General features: G+C 41.7%; 1 long non-coding RNA gene across 1 annotated transcript in view; it reads right to left on the bottom strand.

Annotated features, from left to right (window-relative positions):
* Positions 1–560: 560 nt before the first annotated feature.
* Positions 561–26586, bottom strand: part of LOC109528363 (uncharacterized) — a 33831-nt gene continuing 7805 nt past the window's right edge. Inside the window, exon 3 of the long non-coding RNA XR_002170677.1 lies at positions 561–615. This is a non-coding gene — a long non-coding RNA (uncharacterized LOC109528363). The remainder of the gene's footprint in view (positions 616–26586) is intronic.

Raw genomic sequence — 26586 nt, 5'->3', positions numbered from 1 at the left:
CTTCCCCAAACAATTCCCATAAGCTTACAATTGTCTGAATGTCTTGGTAGTTAAACTTCAGCTTGAACTGTTAAGCCCTTTTTGACTGATTTGATTGATAAAGTTGTGTCACTCACATTTTGTGCACTAGAGCACTTACATGACCAACAGAAGCTGTTAGTACACACACACACACACACACACACACACACACACACACACACACACACACACACACGCAATCATACACACAGGCCATGGTGATGGACAGTAGGAATGCTGGAAGTTATTGAGTAGATTGTGGACCAATAACAAAACCATTCACCCACAACAACACACTGCACTCACTCCTAACCTGTCTGCCTTACTGCACAGAATTCTGGGAGATGGGAGGGGGCAGGGGGCGAACGGAGCAGCAATAGCATGTGAAAGTTGTTCCACTTGGGCACCTCGCTGATTTGCATTCAATCGCGGGAGACAAACCCACTGGCCAGGCAGGCGGCATGCATGGCGCAAATGGGATGTTTGAGATCTCACATGCGATTCGACGACGACATACACACTTTGGGATAATTACTGACCTCTTCTGCTCAAGTGGTGCAAGGAGCGAGTTGCAAGAAGCAGAGTGGCGGTGACCTGAGAGAGAAAAAAAAAAAGAAGAAAGCGGGATGAGTGGTCAAAGGCAACGCAAGCCTCGCTCTCCCAATGTCTCTGGCATGTTATTTTTCGCTTTATGATTCTGATAATGATGATATTAGAGAGAGGGGAGATGAAAAGGGGGAGGAGAGGATGATGGGCGCCACACGTGAATGTTCCTCCCGTCGTTCCTCCATTTTACTACCACAGACTGCGTGCAGAGAGAGAGAAAGAGAGAGAGAGAGAGGAAGAAGATAGAGAAAGACGGGTTGGGGGGTGCTCCTCAATGACTAATTTTCCTTTCTTTTATGGCGGCATAAATTTAAATGGAGGGGGGTTTGGGGGATAGAGAAGAAATCCTTTTAGCTGTCTGATTTATGTACGTCTGATGGGCGAATCATAGATCACCGCCTGAAGATGGCAGACACACTGATGATGATGGGGCCCTTCGACGGGGCCCGCTAATGCCTTGCCGAACAAAATGTAACCAATCTGCGGGGGCCCTCAAGCATGCAATGGTCCTCTAATAGAAACTATAGAGAACTGTACGCCTGTCGCCAGTGACAGGGGGGGTGGGGTGTGAGTATGTGCGCTGCCAGACTTTCAGAGTAAAAGAAGGAAAACTAAAGGAGCCGAGAGGCAATGAAGCGGCACAGTTAGACGACGTAAAATTGAGATAATCACAGAAAAAAAAACATGAGCGTAAAGATCAACTCCAAAAGTTAGGGGAAGAGGAGACTTTAAAAGTTAAAACAACAGATCGAAACAAAACAAAAAAAAAGTTAGCAAACAAAACAGCTTCACAAATACACAACAACCAAAATAAAAAAAAAATTCAGAAACGTTCACCTTAAAAAAACGGATCACATTCATTCACACACACACACACACACACACACACACACACACACACACACACACACACACACACACACACACAGGCATGTGCACGGCACGGCACATGCAGCCCCACCAATCATCTTTATATCAAAACATCATTATGCTGTCTGACAGCAGCTGAGATTCCGGCGAGGCCTTCTTGTCATAAATCGTCAGCTGTTGCAGTGCTGCAAAGAGAGCCTTTTCATTTAGGGATGTCACAGCTCTCCCGAGCCTCGTAAAGGTTGTCGGAGACTCGGGAGAAAAAGAGAGAAGACTGACAGAAAGAGTCTTGGGCAACAACAGGAATATAAGGATGGCAAGCGTAGTAAGATGATTCTGACCCTGATGCTGGCAACAAAGAGAAACTAGGTCTGGAAGATGGCACTTATGCAGGTGATGGCATAAGGCGATCGGTTACGCAGGTGAACACGGAGATAGAGCAGCGGCAAGAGAGTTCAACGTTAACGAGTCAATGTTAGAACTTGCTGTTGGTTAAGTGAACTGTGTGGCTGCTTTATTAAAAAAAGTTTTACTGACATCTGATCGTTCTGTTTGCATTTCCTTGAGTGTAGCACCATCTAGTGGATGCATTGTAGATTGCACCTTATAATGCGGTGCGCCCATTGTATGAAAACAATTACAAAATAGGCCATTCAGTGAAGGTGCACTGGAAAATACGGTACTCAAGGAAAAAAAAAAAAAAGGATGGGTGACTGGAGAAAACACAATCAGCCTTGTCTCTGGAACAAAAAACAAAGGCTGTCGTTCCAATTCTGGAATACCAGACTAAGGCCTAAATACTAAAATACACTAAAAAGAGTTACTTAGTGGCAAACATTGGAGCAGGGCGCTACTGCAGCGTCTGGTGAATCTGTTTCTTGCTCAAGAAAACCAGAGCCGTGTCTCCAGTGGCATGTTGGGGGTGGATGGTTTCGAACCGCGGCACCCACGGTGGCAGGCCGCGATCTTAACCACTTGGAAACAGCTGCACCTACATTCTAAAACAACCAACCAAGCATTAGCCTTTGTAATAGCAGAACTTCATAATATCCTGCATTATAAATGCATCCCTGTAACAGGCAATGGCCGACGTACTTGAATCAAAGAGCACCACTACGATGCACCAATAGACAAAGTGAGAATGGCTAGGATCGAGACTGAGGTAAATCTCGTACCTGCAACTGTAGTCTAAGGCCTGACAATTTTCATCACAAACACTTAGCACTGAAACTGCAGAAACAGACCAACATCCTAAAACAGCCGGTTAAGGCCAAGACAACAAAGTCTGAAAGAGAAAGACCCAGAGGGAAAACGGAAGGTGTGGAGTTCATTGATCAAAATATCAATACCACCTTGGTGTCCTTCCACTAAGGGACTGGCAAAGTGACAAGAAGAATATCCCCAATTTTACACACCTCGTTCATCTCTTTCAGCAAGAACTTTTCTGCTGGATCTACTGGGATGAGATCGCATAAGTGGAGGGCAGAGTTCAATCCCACTGAATCTGCTATTGGCTACTTTGTACCATCAAGTAGCTTGAGCAAAAGAAACAGCCCAGAATGTGTGTGAAATCCTATGGAGGTGTTTTTATATTGAATTAAAAGGAAGGATAAGCAAACACAAATAGGAAATCTATTTGTGACCGGTTCACTAATATTTACAGCTCGATATAACCACAAATGTAAGGCTCTAATGTTCACTTCATTAAGGCCGTCAGATCCAAAAGGAGTCTGGTGGGGAGAAAAAAAAAAAACATTAAGATTGTGTGTCTGTGTGTGTGTGTGTGACTAATGTACTGCAGCTCCTCACTGGTGCTGACAAAAAGACAAGTTTGCGTAGCTGGTGCTGGGGTGTCCCTTCAGGGCTTCCGTCCGTCCAGTGGTACGGGAGATGAACTGAGACAAGATGTCAGAGCAGGAAATGTCAGACTGCTGCCAAACCATCGTAGTGCACACCCCTGACAGGCACACTCTTACACACACACACACACACACACACACACACACACAAAATGGACATGAAATTCATTTTACAAAACTGGATTTAGCTTTCTGGCCACTACATACTTAAATTGTTTGATAACAAAATCCAACTTTGGAACTCGATATTAAACGTGTATCATTTCTTTTAACGATGTGCTAATATTCATAGTCTTTCCAAAGTCTGAGATACAGCTGGACAAAGAGAGAACAGGTTTTGTAGAGGAAAACAGACAGGGCAGCAGTTCATGTCCGCTGGCCACTTTGTTTTCTTTGTGTGGTGTTACTGTACACATTACAGATGTCTTGAGTAAGGCCTCCATCTGTAATCCCTCTTCTCATCGCTCTCTCTCACTCTCTCTCTCCGTTGTCCTCGGGACTCAGTTTTCCTTAAGTGTGTCAATTTGGGTCTCCTTGCTCAAGTTCAAACATTTAGCCCCCAAACCGCCATTTGTCTCCAACTTAGCAGACAGAGGGACTGAAATAGCAAAAAATACCTCAAGAAATAAAAAGCAGCGAGATGAAGTGAGAGAGGAATAAAAGCATCTTGTATGTTTGACGGCACTTTTTGCTGCCTGGTTAGATCGCGCCCACACACACCCACACCCACACACACCCACACACACACACACACACACACACACACACACACACACACACACCACCCAACCCCCATCTTGTCTGGTTACTGGCTGTGCACTTGCAGTTCCTCTAGGGTGTGTAGGGTCACACTGCGAGAGTGTGTGCGCACTGGTGGGCGAGGGGAGTTCACCCAATGCCAATCCACGCCTCAACTATCCACACTCACCCCCCCTCCCCACCCTTGCGATGCTACAGATGATGTGCCGTCCAGCCGCATCTCCGTCATTGTGACGATGAGTGCTGCTGCCAAATGCCCCGCAACCAGAGTCACATCTGCTCCTGTCTCTGTCGCCACGGCGATACTGCCGAAGTCGGCACGACAACCGGCACATGACTGGGAGGGGTGGGACAACGGGTGGCACAGACGGTGAATGAGAGAGACACGCAGTCGGTGACGGAGATGATCATTTAGAATGTTTGAGCTGTTTATTTACAGGCTGCCAATAAATACAAGCGGCATGCAAAAACAGCTACATTCTAATTAAAAAAAAAAAAAAAAAAAAAAAAAACAACAACAAGCAGAGAAGACTGATGTTGCAAAATGACAAGGTGAGTCAGCCAAACATTAATGGCCTTCTAACTCAAAGAAGTGAGCACACACACACACGCACAAGTCACTGTAAATGCCTTCCATTTTTCTGCCGCTCTTTTTTGATTGAAATTACACTTTGTTCTATTCAAACTCAAAGCAGTGTCTCTCTAATTAAATGTAATTAATTTCAATACAACATATACTTTTTTTCATGGAAGCTTTTACACCGTTAAACATAATTTTCCAGGGAATCTGTGTGAACATTGTATTTCACATTTGTACTTTGCTGCAACTTACACAGGGTGTCATTTTGTCAACCAAAGTGAAATGAATACATTTCTTAAAAAGTGTCTTCAAGCCAAAGGCTGATTAATTAAAATATTTTGCATTTCTGTCATCTAACTTTCATGTAGAAAATTAAAAAAAAAAATGTTTAAAAAGAATTGTCTAAGGTCACCACAATGTATCCCATCCGGCTGCAAGACTTCTTTATATTGACAAATGAATTGGTGTATGCATACGATTGCTATCCAAAGAAAGACAAGTTTGATTAATTTTTATCTAAAATGATAAATGTGTTTTATTAATATTACATTTGTATATGAACATACTACAGCATTTGCATTTTTTCAAAACATGATTTTAAAAATTGGGATTAAAAAAAATTTGGGCAAAGGGTCATAAAAAAGGACCAACAAAACAATCAGGTTTGAATAAGGAAATTTAAATCGACTGCATCTTGAATTTTAAAATGCACTAACTTTTAAAAACTGCTCCAAGCATATAAAAATGGAATCCACCCAAAAATATGAAATGTGCTCTATGCACCGCAGAGCAAAAAATAAATAAATCTGTGGTGGGGGAGACAACTGCGTTTGATGTAACGACAACAAAAATGAACTTTCCAGCAGAACTATTCTCGTTTTTAACAATGAATCCTACTTCACTTTATGTTTAGTGTCTCCCACCATACATTTAGTTCCATCACTTTGTTGATTCCTTTTCCCCTCCTCCCTCCACCGTTGCTAAACAATTCATTTCCTGCCTCCCCGGTCTCTCCTGCCAGGGTGTTTATATTTGCCCAGCCCATGGCAGAGTGCCTAACAAGGTGGAAAGAATTAGGGGTGAAAAGACAGCACTGCTGCCAGCTAGGGTCTCTCTCCCACTCTACCTCTCCCTGCCTCTCTCTCTCTTGCTCGGTCTCTCTCTTTCTGACAGTAGATAAATTTCAGATAATGCACTTCTGAATTCTCCGACAACAATGGCGCAACAACACCAACAGTCGAAGATGCTCCCATCGGCATGCCTCGGTTCAATCAAAACAACGCACTCGATGGTTTTCTTTTGGATTTTCATTGCCACTTTAACGTTTTGATCCGCTTCTCTTAACCACTCACTTTTTCCCCTACAGAGGACAATGAAACAGAAATTATAGTTACGGCATAATTGAAAAACCTCCTCCTATGATTGATGTATTTAACCTCTGACTTTCCTGTGCTCCCCACACGGGAGGGGGTTGACTTCCCAGGAAGAAGAGAACATTGGAAGTACGAGAGACTGGTGTTTGGTATGCATCAGCCCTTTGAATTCACTCAGGGTGAAGTCCTCTACCCCACTCCTTTCCCCCCTAAAGTAAGGTGTCGCATACTTTCTGCATATCACACACTGAATTATGCACTATGACCCTGCGCAGGAAGGAGGCTGAATCACAGTCGTGGCAGTTAGTTAAAGGGGATAGAAGGTAAGTGGGAGACAAGAGGTCATCCTGGTTTGATTTAAAAGTAAGGGTCCATGTTACATAATACATCCTGAGAATAGACAAGTACATTAGTCGGAGTTCAAAATGTTCTCTCAAGAACGTACTAAGGTGTTGTACAAATTAAGTTTGACACTCAAGATTTTTTTTTCTTTTTTGGGGGAAGTGGGGGACACAATGAGCATCAGTGTGCTTGTGCCAGCTTCATGTACAAAATCTCTGCCGCAACACACACTAAAAATATTGTGGCCTGCAGCTGAACAGTCCACAAACATGGTGTACACTCTGACCGCTAAATTGTTTTGTAAGAGAAATCTACTATTCGACTTTTCCAATATCTTGTCTATAAGGGGAAAGATTTTCAAACACAAAATAATAAAGGCAGAAAACAGAGTAATAATGCATTTAAGTAAACAGTGGGTGTCAAATATAAGTAGGGTCTTAGAATATTTTAAGTTCCATTTTTCTCATGATTTGTAGGCTAGGCCAATATCTCCTTTCTCGTCATGCCACGTCCTGTATTTATCTTTGACTCCAGTGTCAATGTTTCCCAATGCGACACACTTTCCTCCACCAAATGCATTCAGAATTGCCGAGTTTAATTAGATGTTAGCTGCTAGCCAAGTTAGGAAAAAAAGTAAATTGTTTCTTTATCAAACCTGCAGCCCTCGTCCCATCCGGCCTCTCAATTATGAGCATTGAAGATATCACGAAGATTCGTTTAACACTTCCCACAGCATTTATAAAAATAAAAGTCCCTGCATACTCTAGTTGTCAAGTCAGCTTTGTTGTGACATGGTTCGACAATAACAACTGTGTGCATATAACATTTTCGACAAAATGAATGGACCGACTTCACTGTCAAAGCTACAGACAACCTGTTTTTTTTTCAAAAAAAAAAAATTGATGCAATTCCATTGTGGCAACAGAAGTCTTTAAGCCCTGCTCAACTGGCACAAACAATAATATTGGCTTTACTTTAACTATTAAGCATCATTTTAATCATAAATGCCAATTTTCCGTAAAAATGAGTCACACGTTCCCTGTCCATGGTGCTGAATTTGTGACTTCCAACTCATGAAGCGGAGCAGAGAAGTGATGAGCACATTTAACATTTTAATTTGTCAAAGCAGACATGAGAAAAGTTTTATGTTGTCTTTTTTTAAATGAATGCAGACACGTTTTCCTACTAGCACACAAAGACAAGGTGAGCGTATAGAAACCTACAGAGAAAAACAAATACTGATACACACCAACAGTAACGTACCTGCTGGTCTGTCCCTGATAATGCTCAGTGGATGCTCTCACCATGTACAGAGTCTATCCACTGGCTCTATTTATAGTCCCGTCAGACACACACACACACACACACACACACACACACACACACACACACACACACACACAGAGGGTTGTAGTGGTACACTTGTGCTGGGGTGTCATGGTCGAGATGGATCCGAGTGTGGGGTCCAAGAAGGGTTTGCCTGAGTGAGATAACGGCCTGTGATTTGTATCTGTAGATGAAGCATCGGCATAATAAATGTTCTCTCCCGCTCACTGTCCTCCGTCTCTTTCAGACACTCTTTCTCTGTCTCCATTTCATGTTTTTTTTTGTTTTTTTGTTTTTTTACACGCTAAAGTTTTGCAGGTGGTGTGTAACCAACAATTCTGTTTGACCATGTTGTGACATTTGCTATAATTAAACAAAGTTAGGGAGTTAGGCTTTGGATAAGACTTAACCAAACTCTAAAACAACTGAAGAAACTATATAATGTTGAATAACAGATAAGACAGCAGGTCTAAAAAGTGGTTTTGCTACATTTGTACCCTTGCTGGCTCATTTCCAGACACACAAAAACACGAAGACACACATAGGCAGGCAGACCACGTGTGTGAGAAGGTGTCACTGCTATTCTCAGGTCAGCTGGGTTTGATCTTTTCCACCTTCTGCCTTCACACATTACCAGTCGGCCTGCAGGCTTGAACGGAGAGGGAGGGAGAGACATCACAATGGGAACGCTGCATGCCGAGGTTTCATCGTGATGACCGGTCATGGCTGCTTTCTTTATATTTATTGGATATTCTTGCTGCTTTGGCTGAAGTTAATGATAATCGGCACGTGTTACTTTGTACATGTGATAGACATGGTTGTCATTTTATTTTTTAATGTCAGAGATAACGCCACTCATGTTAAAATATCCATCATGGTCGGGTACCACAGCTTGGGAAAGGAAGGCTCTGCAAAAGCTTACAAAAGAGTAGCTGCTAGAGGAATTAAAACGTCCAATACGATACCGTATTTATGAGAGAACTAGCCAACACAACTATATTAATATAGTCGTGTCTTGGTTCGCATCCATCAAGAGGTATTGCATGTCTATGATTGCTGAAATAAATAACAGACTGTACTACCAAATATCATTGCTAACTAGCAGAATGAGGTGGAACTGAGAATAGCTACACTTTTTTTTTTTACAAAGTAAAATTAAATTGCCAAATTTCTTTTTGTTAACTGAAGCACCATTTTTTTTTTTTTTTTTTTTACAAATAAAATAGACGGCATTCAATTCAATGCTATTTACTCAAAATGCATTTCATAAAAGATTTTAGAGCTGTAATTGCAATATTGTGACAATGTAAAACCACTATGTTTTTGCTCAGGGTTAGCATACCATCCAATAACTAATCATAACTTGCTTTTGGGCAGCTCACCAAAGCTGTGTACATAAATATCAATGGACACAAGTATAAAATGAAATCTTCACTTAACGTATTGTAAAATATTAAAACATAACATACACATAAAAATATAAAATTTGATGACAAGTGACAAGCATAATTAAGCCAGTTAGCTTGTCAGCAACTAACGAGTTAGCGGATAGCACAAAAGGGTAACACAGCGGTCAGTTGTATATCTTCACTCAGTTCTCCTTCCATTCAAAACAGCACAATCATATGGACTCAAATGCTCAACAGCAGCCACATAATCAAGTCAAATTCATTTTTCCACAAAAAGTTGCTTAGCACTAGCCGACGTAGTCTTAACAAGCCAACAGCAGCGGCACAATGACAGTTGGTAAGATATGTTCGCAGTCATACAAATAAAAGTCATAAATCATGTTCTTTCCGTGACCTTAACTCTATGTTTTAGTTTTCCAGGTAGTTCTGAACTTTTCTTTTCGTCTTGTGCATGGCTGCAATTTTTTGACTCAACAAAAGAAATCCTCACTGCATTTGCGCTGTAGTTTTCTGCTGGTCTGTCATAAATTTCTGTCTGTGGTATTAGCTGAGGTTAGACTCTCTTCAATTCTCCTCTCTGCAGTCACTCTATCAGCGTGTTATCCCTTCTAACCCTCTCTACTCATCCTCGCCTAAGGCTCACACTTACAGAAGACTGACTGTGGGCAAATTCTTCATTTTTCCTGATCTCATCCTAAATTCCTTTGCTAGTTCTAGTTGAACAGTATTTCAATTTCTGTCTGAATATGTTCAGCTTGTTCTCCAGTACATCGTATTCCTTTCTGGCTGCCCCCATTTCAGCTTCTCGCCGTGTTTGTTCAGCGTGTGTGAGAGAAGAAGTGTGGGATAGAGCCATAGTAGCTGTCTTCGATATATACTGCTAGCTTCAATGTAGTCTAATTTCCCATAATGAACCGCAAGCCCAATCCTCACCTTCACCATCGTCATCTCTTTGTATGGAAGTGGAAAGAAATCAATTTTCACTCTTATTAAGGTTGGCCTACTCCTACTTAAGCCTCTGATTCGAGTGTGTGCATATGTCTGAGTGGAAGTTGTGAGCTGGGGTGTAGAGGGTTACTCCCTCTCATCGCGAGAATCTTTCTTTCCCCCAGTCAGCCCCTAATGTACGACTCCCTTCTTCTTGCCTTTGTGTTCATTTGTCATTCTTATGGGTCCCCCCTCGTGATTATCCCAGTGCATATCAGAGGCTCTTAATGAAGATTCACAACATTTTCCCCTCCCAGCTAATACCTTATCAAAGGAGAAATCTCGTTCCGGAAAATCAATTTTCTTTTATAATATTAAGTCCTCCCCTAATGCACTTGCATGTGTGATTCCTTTTATTTAGTGCCGCAACGCAACAATGAAGGACTTAACCCTGAAACCTGCGCACTCCATCTACACTCAGTTTGATCCGACGTCTCAATGAGAGGAGAAAAGGAACAAGTTGCAACTTTGTTAGAATACAGTATGAAGAAATCTAGATTCTTTAAAGCATAATGAGAGGATCATATTGATGCATGGTACAGCTATTAATGTATCCGTAAATGTCAAATAGCTTTGGTGGCCAAAGTACATCACAAGGAGGTGTGTGTACATTTTGGTTATTCTTTTCAGTTACGCCATTATTGAAAGACAGACAGGACACAGTCTGATGAAGTCAAAAATAGAAAGAATGACGTCTGACAGAGGTCAAAAAGCAGACACATTAACGAACAACTTGCAGCGTTCCCAGAGTACATTTTCCTGGAGAGCACAGTCCGGACTTCCCATTTCATTCTTAATAAGAACAGAAGATACAAAATCAATATTCCAAGGTCAAAGTAATGCTGCTAATCTCGTAGGGAAAATTTGTATGTCAATGTGTGACACCACATGGTTGATGGGAAAAGGTCCTGCAGACAACTGACCTGTTTTTTTTTCTCCTTCACTGCAGCAAGAAGGTAATTTGGAGGGGTAGGGGGGTTACTGGCATTGATACTTGGGCAGGATGATCAAGAAGGTGATCAAGCAGGTCTAAAGAACATTTTGGTTCCACGTACACCTACAGTGACCGATAGACACAACTAATTGGAACACAGTTGTTAAACGCATTGTAAATGTATTTGAATGCAAAATTATATTGTCTTTAGGTACATGTGTGCCTTTAAGAGGCGGGGACCTGGTGAGGTGGTATGTGACAATAGCAAGTCTGCATGTGAATGTCTGGATATGAGCTGTGCACTGACGTGCTCATGTATTTGTTTTACTGTTCCCTAATTGTTAAACACCCAGCCCCCCCCCCCCACACACACACACACATAGCTCAAAAGTCCACCGTCAACAGTGGCATGGATCAACAATAGTCATTTTTCTTTTTGAGATGTCAAAAGCGCCCAAAAACAGGAAAGCCCGTATTTCACTGAGCGGCGAATGCTTGCTCGAGTTTGCCAACGGAACAAATGTTTGTTTTTCATCAGAATTTGTTCAAGGTTGCAGAGACATTAGCAGTTGAACTTGTTCAAAACTTGATGGCCGCTAGAAATACTTTTTGAGAAAATGAAGTGTTTATGAACATCTATCGAGCGCTTTTGCAACCTTCAACAAACCCTGATGACATTTACAACACAACAAACTAAAACCATACTAATTAACATTAAAATATATGTTACGACTGTCTGTGCCTTATGTGTTGTGTTGTATTATTTTGCCATTTATGTTAACTGTTTTGTTGATGGCGGCGCGGACACCCGCAGCGGCTCCTCTCTCTCTCCTGTGGTTGAGACATTTCATCTGTGCTGTATGCTGCACATAGAGCACATTTGACAATAAAGTTGACTTGAACTTGAACTTGAACAAAAGGTCAGTTTTGACATAATTTGTCACGATGCCCAGTTAGAGAATATGGCTTCAGTGTGGGCAGTGAACCTCTAAGACAAGAGTAACAGCTCCACGCCGCCCATCTGGACCCTTCTCCAATATCATCCAACTTTACAGTGAAACTCTAACAACAACACAAAGTTCTTTCCACAGCTTGCGCCAAGAGTTTGCAAGAACAACATCTGCAGTGGAGGTCTAGGCCCTTATATGGCAGAGCTGCTGGGTGATAGATAAAGTAGGGCAGGGGTAATGATGAGGTATCATCGATGTAAATGATACTCAAGGAGGCCTGCTGCGAGGTGTGGTGGGGCTGCGAGCAGGTGAGAGAGACACCAGAACGCATGAGAGATGGGAGCAGGTGAGAGGGAGGCTGGGAGGAGAGCTGGATGGATGGAGGAAGGGAGGGAGAGTGGGAATCGGGATGATGAAGAGGGAGAGGCGAGAGAAACAGAGGTGTTGGGGGTGGTGATGTATGTGGGCCTGTCAGAAAGTGGTCGGGGAAGATGCAGTGTGCTCCTCACACAGGGGAAGCAACACCCCCACCCACTCAACCACACACATGCATTTGGCTTGCGTCCCACAGCCACCCACCCACAGCCTCTCCCTGGGCCAGCCTGGATGGAGAGGCTGACTAATAACCCTGAGGTTGGTGGGTTGATCCCCGCCGCAGACACGGGTGCTTGCTGGCTGTGAGATGGCAGCTGGAGGGTGGTGGTATTACTTCGAAAGTTCTCACCGGCAATGCCCTTGAATAAGACACCATGTCCCATGATGCACTACAGGGGGGCCCACTAACACCTCTGACAGCATGTTAATGTATAGCAAAGCCTGCATATGGCAGGGATTAGCAGATGGGATGCACGCAAATTAACTCAACTCAAATTCTGATTCTATCAATACTACAAAGGCTTTTTAAGTGAACAAAAATGACAGAGGCCTTGTGGTTCGAAACACACTGACTGCTACACAAGGGACATCAAAAGCATCTCGCGTCATTCTAAACTGCTGTCTTTTGTTGTGTGTGCATTGTTAAAGACCTTGTTAAGAAAATTCATAGATTTCTTCCTAAATACATGATACAAGTTTGAAAACAATTGCTGCCAACATGTGCAAAGACTGAGAACTAGCTTAAAGTGTTCTCCATTTCAGTTTTCCTGACTATTTTGGGCTTGACTGAGTCAACCTTTGCTGATTATATAAGAATTTCACCCAATTAGTTCGCATCATCGGTTACGACGTGAAGTTAGCTACCTAGCTATGCCTACATGCCAAAAATGCATGAATAAACCACGTCGGATAGTCCATCAGTGTGACACATTCATAAAAGAAAACAGAATAGCAAGGAGAGGAAAAGGAGGAAAAAAAAACACATGGGGACTGTGCCTTTGCACTGGCATGGCCACTTCAGAGCACCTGATCGTCCTCGTCTGGAAAAGCCTGTTGATGACCCCGTGAGATTTATTCCAGCTAACAGAAGTTTTAAAATGACATATTTTAGCAGCTTAAACATGAAGTTAAGTGTAGGCATCAGAAAGATGCTGGACAAAGTAGCAAATATTTTTCCAAGTTCTAGCAGTGGTATTTGATTGACAGATGAACGGGGCGGGATGTAGTTCAGCGCATTGAAAGGGACACAAACACAGCATTTAAAAGCTGAGAGAAGAGGCTGTTTTTTTTTAATGATTTTGAAACCTAATTTTGCACACTTGATAATTTTTTTTTTCAAAATCATTCAATGTGTGTGTTTGTTGGCACTTCGAGTTGCCGAGCAGAGTAATCCATTCGCTCCACAAGTATGGAGGGATGCTGTTGTCCTGCCGCGTTTCATACGCACACACCAAACACAGAGACACACTCAAACGCACAAGCAGGTGTCATGCTGTGTTACATGGAGGCGCGATCACGTTAAGCAGCGCTGGACCACACACACACACACACACACACACACACACACACACACACACACACACACACACACACACACACACACAGACAATATAGGAACCAATGACTCACCTGATGGGCAGGCATCCACGCACACTCTGTACACTTACACAAACACACACTGCGGGCCTGCTGACAAGCTCTTCCACGCCCGATTAATCTGGTTTACAGTCTTATCTTAACACAGATCATACCGCAACACCAACACACTCACACACACAAACACAAACCCACTTAATAACAAACCAATTTTGGATGGGGATGTGAAACACACACACACACACACACACACACACACACACACACACACACACACACACACACGTTTAAGAACACAACTGCGTGTTAACCCCCAGGTGGGCCAAGAAGGTAGCAAACAAACAATAAGATGAAGAAGTGCAACAAGAAAAGAAATGGTTGTAATCGTAGAAAGAACCTGCCCCGTTGAAGGCTGCTGTGAGCAGGAGGTGGGCAGCAGGAGAAAGTTTGCGTTGGAAACAAAACATCACATTAGTCACAGTGAGGAATATCGCACTGTCCCCCCTACTTGGAAAGAAATATGGCCAAAAGAATATTGACATTTTAATCCCCCCAAATCTCTGTGTCCTTTCTGCCTCACAAAGGTCACTTCCATTTTGGAGCACTCCTCTGTATCTCCGAGAGCATTGTTTTAGCCGATCTGCACAACAAAATGGAAGGCGACTGATCAACTGTGAGGTCTCCGAATGGAATGCACAATCTTTGACTATACGGTCCAGCACGTCTCCACAGTTATCGGGTACCACTGGGTATGCCCTGCGATTGGCTGGTAACCAGTCCAGGATTTACAGCGTATCTTGCCCAGAGTTAGCTAGAGAGTGCTTCAGCTGACACACACCCTTACAAACACAATAGAAAATGGATGGATGGAACCATTGAGGTTGGATGACTTCAAAATCTTTAAGTGATGGAAGTCAAGTTGAAACGTGACTGACTGGTGACTTAAAGTTTTTTTAACGGTCTTGTATGCTGTACTGTTAAAATCTCACTTTTGGATGGTTTAACGAGCAAAGATACATACATACACTTCAAATGACAAAATGTTCGGAGGCCAGTCCGTGAGCCATGTGGGCTTCCAGTGTTTAGAGGGCCTCTTTAGCGCAACTGCCTTCCCTTTACCCTCTCCTCTACCTCCTGTCTTCCCCCGCTCGGCTTCTACAGAAGAGACGTATTGATTAGTCTTTGCCTTTCCGTGCTCAAGATGAAACAATCAGTGAACGTGGACCAGAGAAAAAGGGAAAAGAGAGACGAGAGAGGTGAGACCTGGACTGTAAAGAGAAGAAAGATTCCAACTTCGGGAGAGAACTAAGGAGCAAAGTAGGATTAAAATGATTGCATTCGCTTCCCTCGGCGACTTCCTCTTTAAAGCTGCAGATTACACTCACTCACTCCCGGTTCAACTCTTCATTGGTTGTGTGCACAGATTCAAACGCAAAGAGGGCAAACGAGTGTCAGTGCGTTTACCACAAGATGAAGAGGATGTTTAACATTTATTTAGCAAGTACAGTTGCACATCCCTTGAAACCACAGCCACCATCATGAAAATCAAATCAATACCTCTCGCTAAGTGTCAGTCAAACCTGAGCATTTTGATCTTTGTAAATGCAGGATTTGTACATAAAATATGGTATTGAATTGGGAGCTGTACCTAATGTTGATGTTGGTGATTGTTTCAATTGCATTTCCAGTGGACTACATGTTGATGAAATATAATGAGTGTGTGCTGTGAAACCTTGGGGAATCTTCTGTTCACTCCGCACACAAACAGAATGGGTGCCATTTCCAATTTCTCACCCATTTCACCCGTCAAAGGCAAAGAATGCGAACAGGGCTGAGTTAAGGAATAAATAGGAACAAACAAAACAAGGCAGATCATCAGCTGTGATGTGTCTCTATCACATCGCATTAGCCCTCATGTTTCCTTCTCATGCCTGCTTTTGCCTCCTTCCGTCTCCTTTTTCTCTCGCCACCTCCTGCGCTCTCATTTCTCAACGGGCAGCTGTCGCCTGTGTGTGAGAGTGTGTGTGTTTGACTGGACCGCCTGTACTGAATGCTGTGAGTGGCCTCTACTGGCAGATTGAAGGGAAATAAAATGATTCAGGGATCAAATGAACATAAGCAAAAAGCAAAAAGAATGCATCATTTAACTTGAGTCATACACATGCAGTACCTATGAAATGTTTACACGCACCTGTCCAAATTCCATGTTAATTTGCTACATAAAAACAAGACCAAATGACCATTAATGTGATCTGTGATCACCGCAACTCTATTCGAAGTGTGCATCCCCTTTTCTAACCAGTTGTGACCATGTTCAGAATGAACCAGTCACAGTCAAACTCATATTAAAGGGGAGTCTGCACACACTTGCCCTCTAAAAAACCTTTGATTAACGCCAAATAAAGTTCAGATGTTCTAGGAGGCTTTTACCCAACACCTAAACCCTGTCCTTTTTGTCATCAAATCTTACAATACAAGCCATGGTGCGCAGTTTCCAAAACATTAGAGGGATCTCAATGTTCAAAAGGCATCTGTGAAGAGAAACGAACAAAAGAATTTCCAAGGCCTTAAATTACCATGGAGACTTTATTCATCAAGTGGAGAAAATATGGCACAGCAGTGACATTACAAAGATCGTGACATCCAATACTGATGAATAATGATGAGAAGATGAGGGGAAAAAAGGGACAGGGTGGCTGCCAAGTAGACGACCGCAACACTGAAGGACCGTCCGCAATTTCTGGCAACTATGTTTCAGACTTACAAAGCCCAACAACCTCCAACTTTTTAGCCATAATACAGTTGCATGTTCATTTCTGTATGTTTGGTGCAAACACAGCACGGTTAAGCACCAAAAAGAACACCATTCATACAGCTGCACATGATGGTGGTAGCAACATGCTTTGGGATTGTTTTTTTTTTCAGCTGGAACTTGGGCCTTAGTATGAACAATATCAAACAACAGTCAGCATAAAACCTTGAGGCCTTTGCTCAAAAGCAAGAAAATGTCCTGAGATTTTTTTGTCTTTTTTTTTTAACATCCATCCTTAATTTTCAATTAATCAGAGGGAAATTAGATGTTGCTAGTGTGTGCTGATTCCAATTCATTATTAGTTTGGATGTGGCTGGTTAATTCTGAACAAAGCAACATTCCCAGGGCTGGACGATTAATTGACATTAAATCGTGAGTTTGATTTTGGTTTCTCTCGAACATTAAAAAGTTCTAATCGAAGAAACGTGCAGAACTGCACAGTGCGTTTACCAGTTCCCAACGTTTTGAAAGTACCCTGAATGCACCACGTTATTGCGTAGCACATATGCGATGCTACCGTCCTTTTAGCTCTTGAATGATGTTGCAGATATTCAAATCTACAAAACAATTATTCAAACTGATAAGCCAAATCGGATAAACTTATGAATGCTACTAAATTCTAGCCAATTTTGACCTAGATAAAAGTTGAAGTGAATTCCAGCTTTCAATATGACACTGAACAAATTAACAAAGAAGGCCTTCACTGAGCCAGAGGTCAGACTTGAAGCCAATTGCAATTTGTGAGCTGACATGACGGATTCCTTTTGCGCAAAAAAAAAAAAAAAAAAAGTGTGAGAAAACGTCAAAATGTGATATGCTTGTAGAGTTAAATTAAGACATTAAAGGACATGGCGTTTCACCAAAGTATAGGTTATTGTAAATTTTTATTTGCCCAGAAACTACACAGTTTATTTTACAATCACACTACAAGAACCTGACATTTTAACGCTGTTTTAGCGTATGCACATGTGTGTGAAAAAGACTACGTTGGGCGCAGCAGAGAGAACAGCAGGCCATAGATTTATTGCTTACAGGGGAGTAGAAGGCTGCGGGCCTCAGGGGTCTCTTCTGACATCAATAAAACAATGACACACATCGACCCGACAACAGCCCACTTGCTTCATCACGAGGACAAAGTAGCATCAATAGTTACAGAGAGAGTGGCAGAATATGAGTGAAGTATAGAACAGAGTGTACATGGGACATAGGTCGCGTTCTAAGTGATTTGTGTCATTAAACACGCGTGCCCCTGCGAGCACACATGTAGGTTAATTTCATTCGAGATGACAAAAAGCTAAGCAGACCGAGTAGAAATGTGCTCATACAGTGTGATCCCATACGACCCTAGGAATGATGAGAACCTTCAACGAGATAAAATTCAACATTTTAACCATTTGAGTGACATGATATGAGCTCTTAAATACCCTGCCAAGTGAATTCAAAGATTTGTTAATGAATACATTCTGTTTATTTGAAGATAATTGAATAAAAAGGCTCCTCTCCCATATAAGTTTTGCCTTTGTTTGCATCAGCGGATATTCGGAGCTATTGTGACATGCAGTTAGCTAGCTAGCTAGCTAGGCCTATACGCCAAAAATAAATATTTGCTTCGGACAATCCAACGTGTGGACTGGGCTTTCACAGCAGGGAAAAGCCCCCCCTCAACAATTCAATTTGATATTTGAGCCAGAAAATTACTAAAAAAAAGGAGATCGGACGTATTTTTGTTTTAAATCAAATCATGAAACACACAAGAATAATAGACCAAATTAACTGAAGAAAGTAGTAACATAAGAGTAAAAATGAAAAGGCACGAAAGAGGGAGAGACAATATGCTGTAACATTGAGTGGACAAAGTTGCCACTGAGTGATGAAAAGTCTATATGTTACAGTGGCATCATAAATTATGTCCCGCAACGTATGGTGAAAGGGGCACGAGGTTTGCTGTGTATGTGTGTGTCATCCAGAAATAGGACACCCACACAGCTAGTTGGACAGATAGCCAAAGAAAACAAATGGCTTTCCTTACACCTGCACCTCTATTTTACAATGTGCTGCCCACACACACACACACACACACACACACACACACACACACACACACACACACAGAAAAAACGATATTCAGACAACAGGACAAGGAGGAATTGATCAGAAATACAGCATATGGAAGGAGTAGATCATTCATCTCACAATCGGCAACAAGAGAATTAAGATTGCATTATTATGTACACATACGTTAACTGGCATCTGTTTTAAGCACCAAACAAGGCATGAGGTTGTTTTTTTGGTTGTGTTTGTTTTTATTACAAGGACTGTAAAATCATACATACATACATACATACATACATATAAATAAAATCTTTGGTCACCATTTTAATTATCATTATTTTTGATGTAAATATTATATGACAGCTATTTTTATTTAGATTTTGGCAACAATCTAAATAAAATTTGGGCATACAGGAATTTATTTTTACCTCCCCTCCCTATCCCGCCCTCTCCCTTCATCAACATGTTTATTTACTTATTTTTATCCCCTTTTTTGTCACATACTTATCTCACAAAGTGAAACAATGTGACAAAAAAAAATCCGCTTCCATTAAATGGCAGAAGGAACAATCAATCTGTTGCCATTCATAAAACAGAGTAAGTCGAGGTTCCTGAAAGTATCTCAACTTTGTGCTCAAACCAGAAGCAAGTTATTTTGTGCATAGATGATGATAAAATCATCATTATTTTAGTATTGATACTTTTTGTGGCATGTTTGTTTATTAGTGTGCAGTCAGACTTTCCGTTGTAAAAAGTGTGCCTTGGCTAAATAACGGTTATGGGAAACATCGGTGTCCTGAGCGTCTGAAATATTCTTGTGGGATTGAAATTGTTGAGGTAAGGTTTCCAAGGTTATTTGTATAAAAATGGTATTTGAAAGGCGCTATACCCAACTTTACGTATCGAGGAAGTTAGCTAGTCAGCTTGCAGAACTGACTTTTCAGATGCACTAGGACACAGCCAGAGGTGGATTTGTGAGCTTGCCCCAGTGCATCATCCTCAACCACAGAGAACACAGTGCTGCTACCTGTGCTCTGTTTGTGTGTTTACTAATAAATCATCTTATTACGCATCATAAGTAGGCCATCATAATTAATTGGCCAGTCGAGAGAAGCTCTGACAACAAGCCCCCGGCGGCGAGCGTGCACACACAAACCGTACATGGACACAGCTCAAAACACACCAGCCGATACTCACAGGCATAACGCGCGCACACAACGGCTCCACTTTGAAGTGAGCTGGCCACTGAAATTGTGTACATGGTTGCAAAATGAGAGAGTTTACCAACAAATTTATCTCAAAAGATCCAAGGTCGATCAACGAATCAATTCTTTCACCTATTCTTGCTTCCTTCCGCTCTTGACTATAGAGCACCTTTGTCACCTTTTGTTGTGAGCACACCAATGATAGTTGCACGAAGAGCAATAATGCCGCACATCCTTGTGCTGCGTGAGAAGGTCGGCAGCTATTCAGATACATGGTAACACAGGAGCAGAATGAGCCCCACACACACACACACACACACACACACACACACACACACACACACACACACACACACACACACACAATACGTGTGAGTCTGTGATTATGAAGAGTGCATCCAAGTGTGCACGTGTACACACAGCTGCTTTATTTCTCAATGCCTGCATGCACACATGCTGCTATAAATGCGGTGACCAGCATATTGTCCTATTTAACATGAGGTGAAACAGTGAGTGGAAGCGGTTAAAGGAAGAGTGGGAAAGGTGACCCCGTATAGGAAGAATGAATGACCTCTGATAGCCATCTTTAGATCAGTGGAGAAAGAGATACCTGATTGGGCTTTGAATAATTTAAAGGGACATTCCGCACAGTCTTGTAACCCCACCCTCGGACACCCGGCTAAAATAAACAAATGTTACTCTTGACTTCAGATGAATGGCTGAGTTCAAGCATCGGCTGAAACATTTTCCCTAACTTGCATTAGTTCTTATTCAATATTTAATCTGGATTTTATACATGAAAGAGTTTTGATCTGAAATATAATGCATTCAACAAGATTACGTCATTTTTTTAATCACACTCTTGGCAATTGAAGGTCACGGGAAGAGCGGGAGTTGTTATTGTGTCAACAGCGCCGATGATGATAAGTCGGCCGAGAAAAAAAAGAAATGTGCTGTGCTCTAAAGACATAAGGGAGTTGTTATTGTGTCAACAGCGCCGATGATGATGAGAAGTCGGCCGAGAAGAAAAAGAAATGTGCTGTGCTCTAAAGACATAGAAATAGGAAAATAAAGTTGCCATTTGAAGGCAATATTTTGAGACTGTTAATTTTAGGAGACAAAATATTTCAACTAAAATAAAGCTGTCATTTTCAAGAAAAAAAAGTCATAGATTTGACAAAAACACAATTTCAATGTGAGCATGAGACACAGACTGCCGGTCTTTGATGGAGTCATTTATCATTTTACATTTCCGTTTTATTTTTTCGAATGAGTTTTATTTCCGATTTTTTATTTGACACAAATACTCATACAAACACTTTTACGTTCCATTAAATCTCAAAATGTGAGAAAAACTGGAATAGTGAAACACGTTTTTAGTAAGGATGAAAACATTAAAACAACAACAACAAAATCCAATGAGACGGCAAGGCAAAGAAAGGCAGTTTCATTTATCGAGCACGTTTCAAACACAAGGCAACTCCATGTGCTCAAGCAAACAACTAATTGTCTGTACTCACCCAACTCAAAAACCATTTTAAGAAAGGCCATCACAGTTAACAGACTCAATCGCAGCTCACGAAACGTCAACTAAATTGCAACCCAATGATGAGCTTCATTTAACTCGTCAGTCACTTGAGTCAACACGCACTTAATGAAATGCTAGCTCAACGAAAATGTGCACACCATTCATCAAACTAAACGTTCTAGTGTACATCCTCCCAGAAAATTAGAAGACAGCAAAAAGTGCGGCAGATCCACAGCTTATGTCAAGTCTTTTGCCCGTTAATTCAACATACGAATTTCTCACAATGAGCCTAAAACAAGAGCACTATTCGGCAAGCCTGCTCCAGTGTTAAACGTATGTGTGTGGCAGCCGTGATGGAAAGATTTATTATCGTAATTTGTTGACACCTGCACTCGCGTTCGTGTGAGATGGGTGAAAGGCCAAGGTCAGGTTTAACAGGGTCAAGTTCAGTCGCTCTCCCTGCTGCACTGCATTATGCAGTCAGGGGAAGGGAATTAGCATTACAACCCGATTTGGCCAGCCTCTTTTCTGCAGATTCATCACAATAAGACATGCGCACATACACGTAGGTTAGGATAAGACACATCATTGATAAACAGGTATTCAAAATGCATGAAAGAATTTCATCAAAATGTTTTTAAGGTTGGTGGACTGCCGCTTTGATTTGGCGCCATGTGTGCAAATTATGTTCTAGATTTCCTCGATAAGTAATGATACTACACACAATAGTATCGTGCAGTAAAGACAAATCCATTTTAGCTTTAGGAAAAAAAAATTGGTCATAACTAACCAGTGCAGTTGACAGACACAATTGTTCAGTCGGATCTTAAATGGCACTGGTCAACGGCAAATTTTAATCAGAGATATGTCCTGAAACATATTTTTGATGCTGATTTTAAAAATGGTCTCTCTTTTTTTTCGAACACGTCAGGTTTTTTATATACAGTATTTGCAAGTTTGACCTATAAAAGCTTGTACAATACAAATATTCCACCGGTTGCTGAACCTTCAAAAATATTATTGAATAGATGACTAATTTACTGTGTTATTTATCATATTATTATTGTTATTAATGGTTAATATTACTTATTATGAAAACCAGCTGTCCTCTAGAAAAAACAAGTGCAGATTCAGAATCAGCGCATTAAAAAAATAAATAATTGAGAGAAGCTTATTTGCTTCTCTGATTAAAAAATGTAACTTTGTTGACCAGTGTCATTAACTGCTGAGCCCGTTTGACCAGCCAAAAAAGCAGCACCATGAAGTGGAGATTTAGCCTTGAAAACAAATTCAAGGCACGGTATTTCAGAAGGTCATGCGTTATTTACGGACTACGTCTTTTCCAGTGGCGAGCGTTCCAGTGGCTTCTCATGTGCTCACTCCACAATGTAGTTTGTGTTGGTCTTTATGCTGCCTCGTCTCCCTCACTTCTTTTCTCTTTCTCAAAATGTTTCCATCGTGGTGATTTTTCAATCCAGTTTGACCTGAATCCTAATGTACTGTTCGCATTCCTTACTATTTCCAAAACGGTGTCATTTGTTGACATCACGGCAAAATAGCAATGGGAGAGCTCAGCAATAGATGTGTCAGGCTGCACAGGAATGCAAACGCCGGGTTACAGATTGCCCAGCAAAGCAAGGAGAGACAGAGGGGGGGACAGCCTAAATCTAAATTAAGATGTTGGATGCTGGCTTTCCAATAGGACCTTGACACAGCAGTTGACCTACTCATGACAGAATCACAGTGCCGCGGATTTGGAATTCTATTAGTATTACCAGCTCTGGGGTAGGGAGAAAAAATGTCATGCAGTCATCAGGAAGAGACCAATCCATAGCTTCTATCCATCAGCCAATTACTGGTGCTAAAGTGGAATTAGATAGGTATTGACAATGAGAGGAGGTGGAGGGAGATTAAGGGGGTAGAGATGGAAAGATGAGGAAGGAGGAGGGGGTGAGGAGCAGAGTGGCGCAGTCCTGCAAGAAATGTGTTTGTCATTTCAGTACCGTTTGTTTATGATTGGCTGGCGACCAGTCTAGGGTGTACCCTGCGTCTCGGCCAAAGTCAGCTGTCATATGGTCAAAATCGCCCGCAACCCTAGAGAGACAATGCGGGACAGAAGGTTTTTGTTTGTTTTTTGTTTTTCATATGTACTGTATTTGTTTGTTTGAAGTAATAAAGCCCGCTTGTGGTTTAAAGCAGTAAACTCAAGTGAGGAATGGTTATGAGAGTTTCAGTGGTGCGTAAAACACTGGGGGTGAAGTGATGCACCAAAAACATTGGCTTGACCAATAGTCATAGCCATATTTCTAAGAATTCGGGGAGGGGAACGAACTACATTTGTTGGTAGCCCTTCATATTTTTTGTCTGAAAGCAACCAACCAAACCTAAAATATTAGCTCCCCATTTTTTTTTGGTCACTGTGATTAATACTATAACAAAAGAGATAAAGCAAAGATGATTATGTATAGTGAATGTTAAGCCACACTACGAAATGGATTTACGCCTGCATGGCAGATCTTTATAAGTTATTGGAAAAATAGCCGTGGCGGTGTATTGACACAGCTGGCTCTCAGATCAATACATCGAGAATGGGCAATACATTTTAATTTAAAGCTGTTCAAACTTTAGCAGCAAATCCATGCGGCTCGGAGCGGAGCAGCCTCCTGCCCCATCCCGGCGAACACACTTGCACACATACTCGATGTGAGGACCACACACACACACACACACACACACACACACACACACACACACACACACACAAATGAAAAATATAGCAGCCCACTCTGCTTGATCGCATGCTTCTTATGTGTAGCAATTTGCGAGTAAAAGTTTGAAAACTACTTTTACACAGGTATGAAGATCTAATGGTGAAGACAATTCATTGGGGTTGCTACAGAAAATAACTGAACAGCCTTTCAGTGATCAGCAGTCAAGAGATTATTTCCATATTCATCTGGGCGAGCAGCAACCCCAGTGAGAGGTCTGGAGAAAAATGAATCAATTGTTTTTCAGTTTTAAGGTAAAACTGAAAAACAATTGTGGGGCGGGGGGGGAACTTTTACTCATAAATCACGTCAACATTGTCAAATGGTAATCCGTTGTCAAATGATTTCAAATAGAGCTAAATCTAAAATGGAAAACCAAATTGAACATAAAAATGTTCTCGATTTAGGAAAAAGTCATGCCTTTATGTTGTGCTGGTGTCGGATTGTGTTATCTTTGTCAAAATAAATTGTTGCGATGAACACAAAAATGGTGAAAAAAAAAACGTGTGTTTTATCTACTCTATACTTTTTTTATTTTGTCAAGTAGCTGCACATAATCGAATCATCGGCATCTTCATTTGTTTTTTTCTGAATCCTGAAAATCAGATTTCGTCCAACCACTTGACAAAGTAAAATTGAGTCAATTCAGCGCAGCAATTTTTCCAATGCATGGCAGCAGTAGGCGGGGAAAAACGAGGACTGACTATTCACAATTAACACACGTGTAAACAAATTTTACACACAGTCCCTGTGGCTTTCATGTGAAATGGTACCGGGACACACACACACACATACACACACACACACACACACGTTCCCACTCAAACGCACCTAATATTGTTATATAGCTGTCAGCTTGGCAGTGGTGTGGGTTAATCAGAGAGGCAAGGGGAAGGGTGCTATCTACTCCCCACACTGCCACATTTATCGATTCCATTTACACACAAATACACTTGCGCTCAGATGTGCACGCACACACACGCGCACACAAATTGACACCCATTTTCTCCACAAGAACAGGCACCCATAACACCCCTCTAACAATTCTATTGGCCCCCAAATAGATTTTCCCATTTTACGCCATCGAGGCAGGGGGAAACACTGGAGCAGAACTGAAAGTGATATAAATGCATCAAAAAACAGATGAACAAACATTGGGGGAAGATTTATTACTGGGAATTTTAATAAAAGTTGCAGGCGGATGAATTGATTTTGGTTTAAGGGCGGGTGTTCTAAGGAACAATTTATTGGGATGGCCCAGGTAAGATGCATTATTTTCCAATTGTAATCCGGCTCTGCTGTTTAAGGGGCTGATTTGTGTTGTGTGTTGCATTTTATGGGTAAGAAGCAAAGGGGAACTTTCAATGATTTAGGTGGGATGTATTAATCAAAGGCAGCTTGTGTGAACCATACATCGCCACGCCAAGGAGGCACAGGTGACAGCTCATTCAGGGGAAGACTGTTTTGGGGCTGCACATCACCGCTTCTCCATTCCACTTCCTTCTTCACACTTTCCCTGCCGCTCTCTTTTGACATCACCCCTTCCTGCTTCATCATCTTCATCCTCTCCCCCCCCTTCCATCCCTTCCTCATTCGCTATCCATACCTCTTGGCCACAGTTCAGTGCACATTTGCTGTTAATTTTACGAGGCTGAGAGTAGCATTTAACCATCCATGCGGCAAATAAACGGGGATTAGGAGTATTTAGTGGTTTCCTCCTCCCGAAAAGCCTCATACTTCCTCGCTGCTCAGTGACCTTTGCTGCTGCCTCTGACATGTGAAGAGACAAGCCCATCATCATCATCCGACATACGCTTTCACTCTGCTTCCATCTGATGTGGCAGTGTCTGTAAAATGATGTACGGTTTGCCTTTGTGTAAATGGCTCACTTGCCACTCAGTCAGCAACTTAGTTTGGACGCGTTACTCTCTTTTGGGACATTTTAGTCAGCTGATTTTTTTTTTTTTTTTTAACTGCCATTGTTTATGCAAGGGTGGAGACTTTTTCTCATCAGGGGCCATTCCAGTTTTAATAAAGCCATGTGAGCGCCATATTAAATTTATGAGAATATATGATGCAACAATTTAACAAATCCTGATGATCCTTATTATACTGTTTCACTTTAGTGACTTGAAAGTTACACATTCAACTTCTGTGAATGGAATTCCTTGGCTATACTTATGCTTGGACTCAACTGTGCTTAGAGTGGGGTTTCTTTTTTCCTTCGTCTAAAA

Source organism: Hippocampus comes, unplaced genomic scaffold (assembly GCF_001891065.2).
Source record: "Hippocampus comes isolate QL1 unplaced genomic scaffold, H_comes_QL1_v1.1 scaffold275, whole genome shotgun sequence".
Classification (NCBI taxonomy): domain Eukaryota; kingdom Metazoa; phylum Chordata; class Actinopteri; order Syngnathiformes; family Syngnathidae; genus Hippocampus; species Hippocampus comes.
This window is presented reverse-complemented; position numbering and strand designations above follow the sequence as displayed.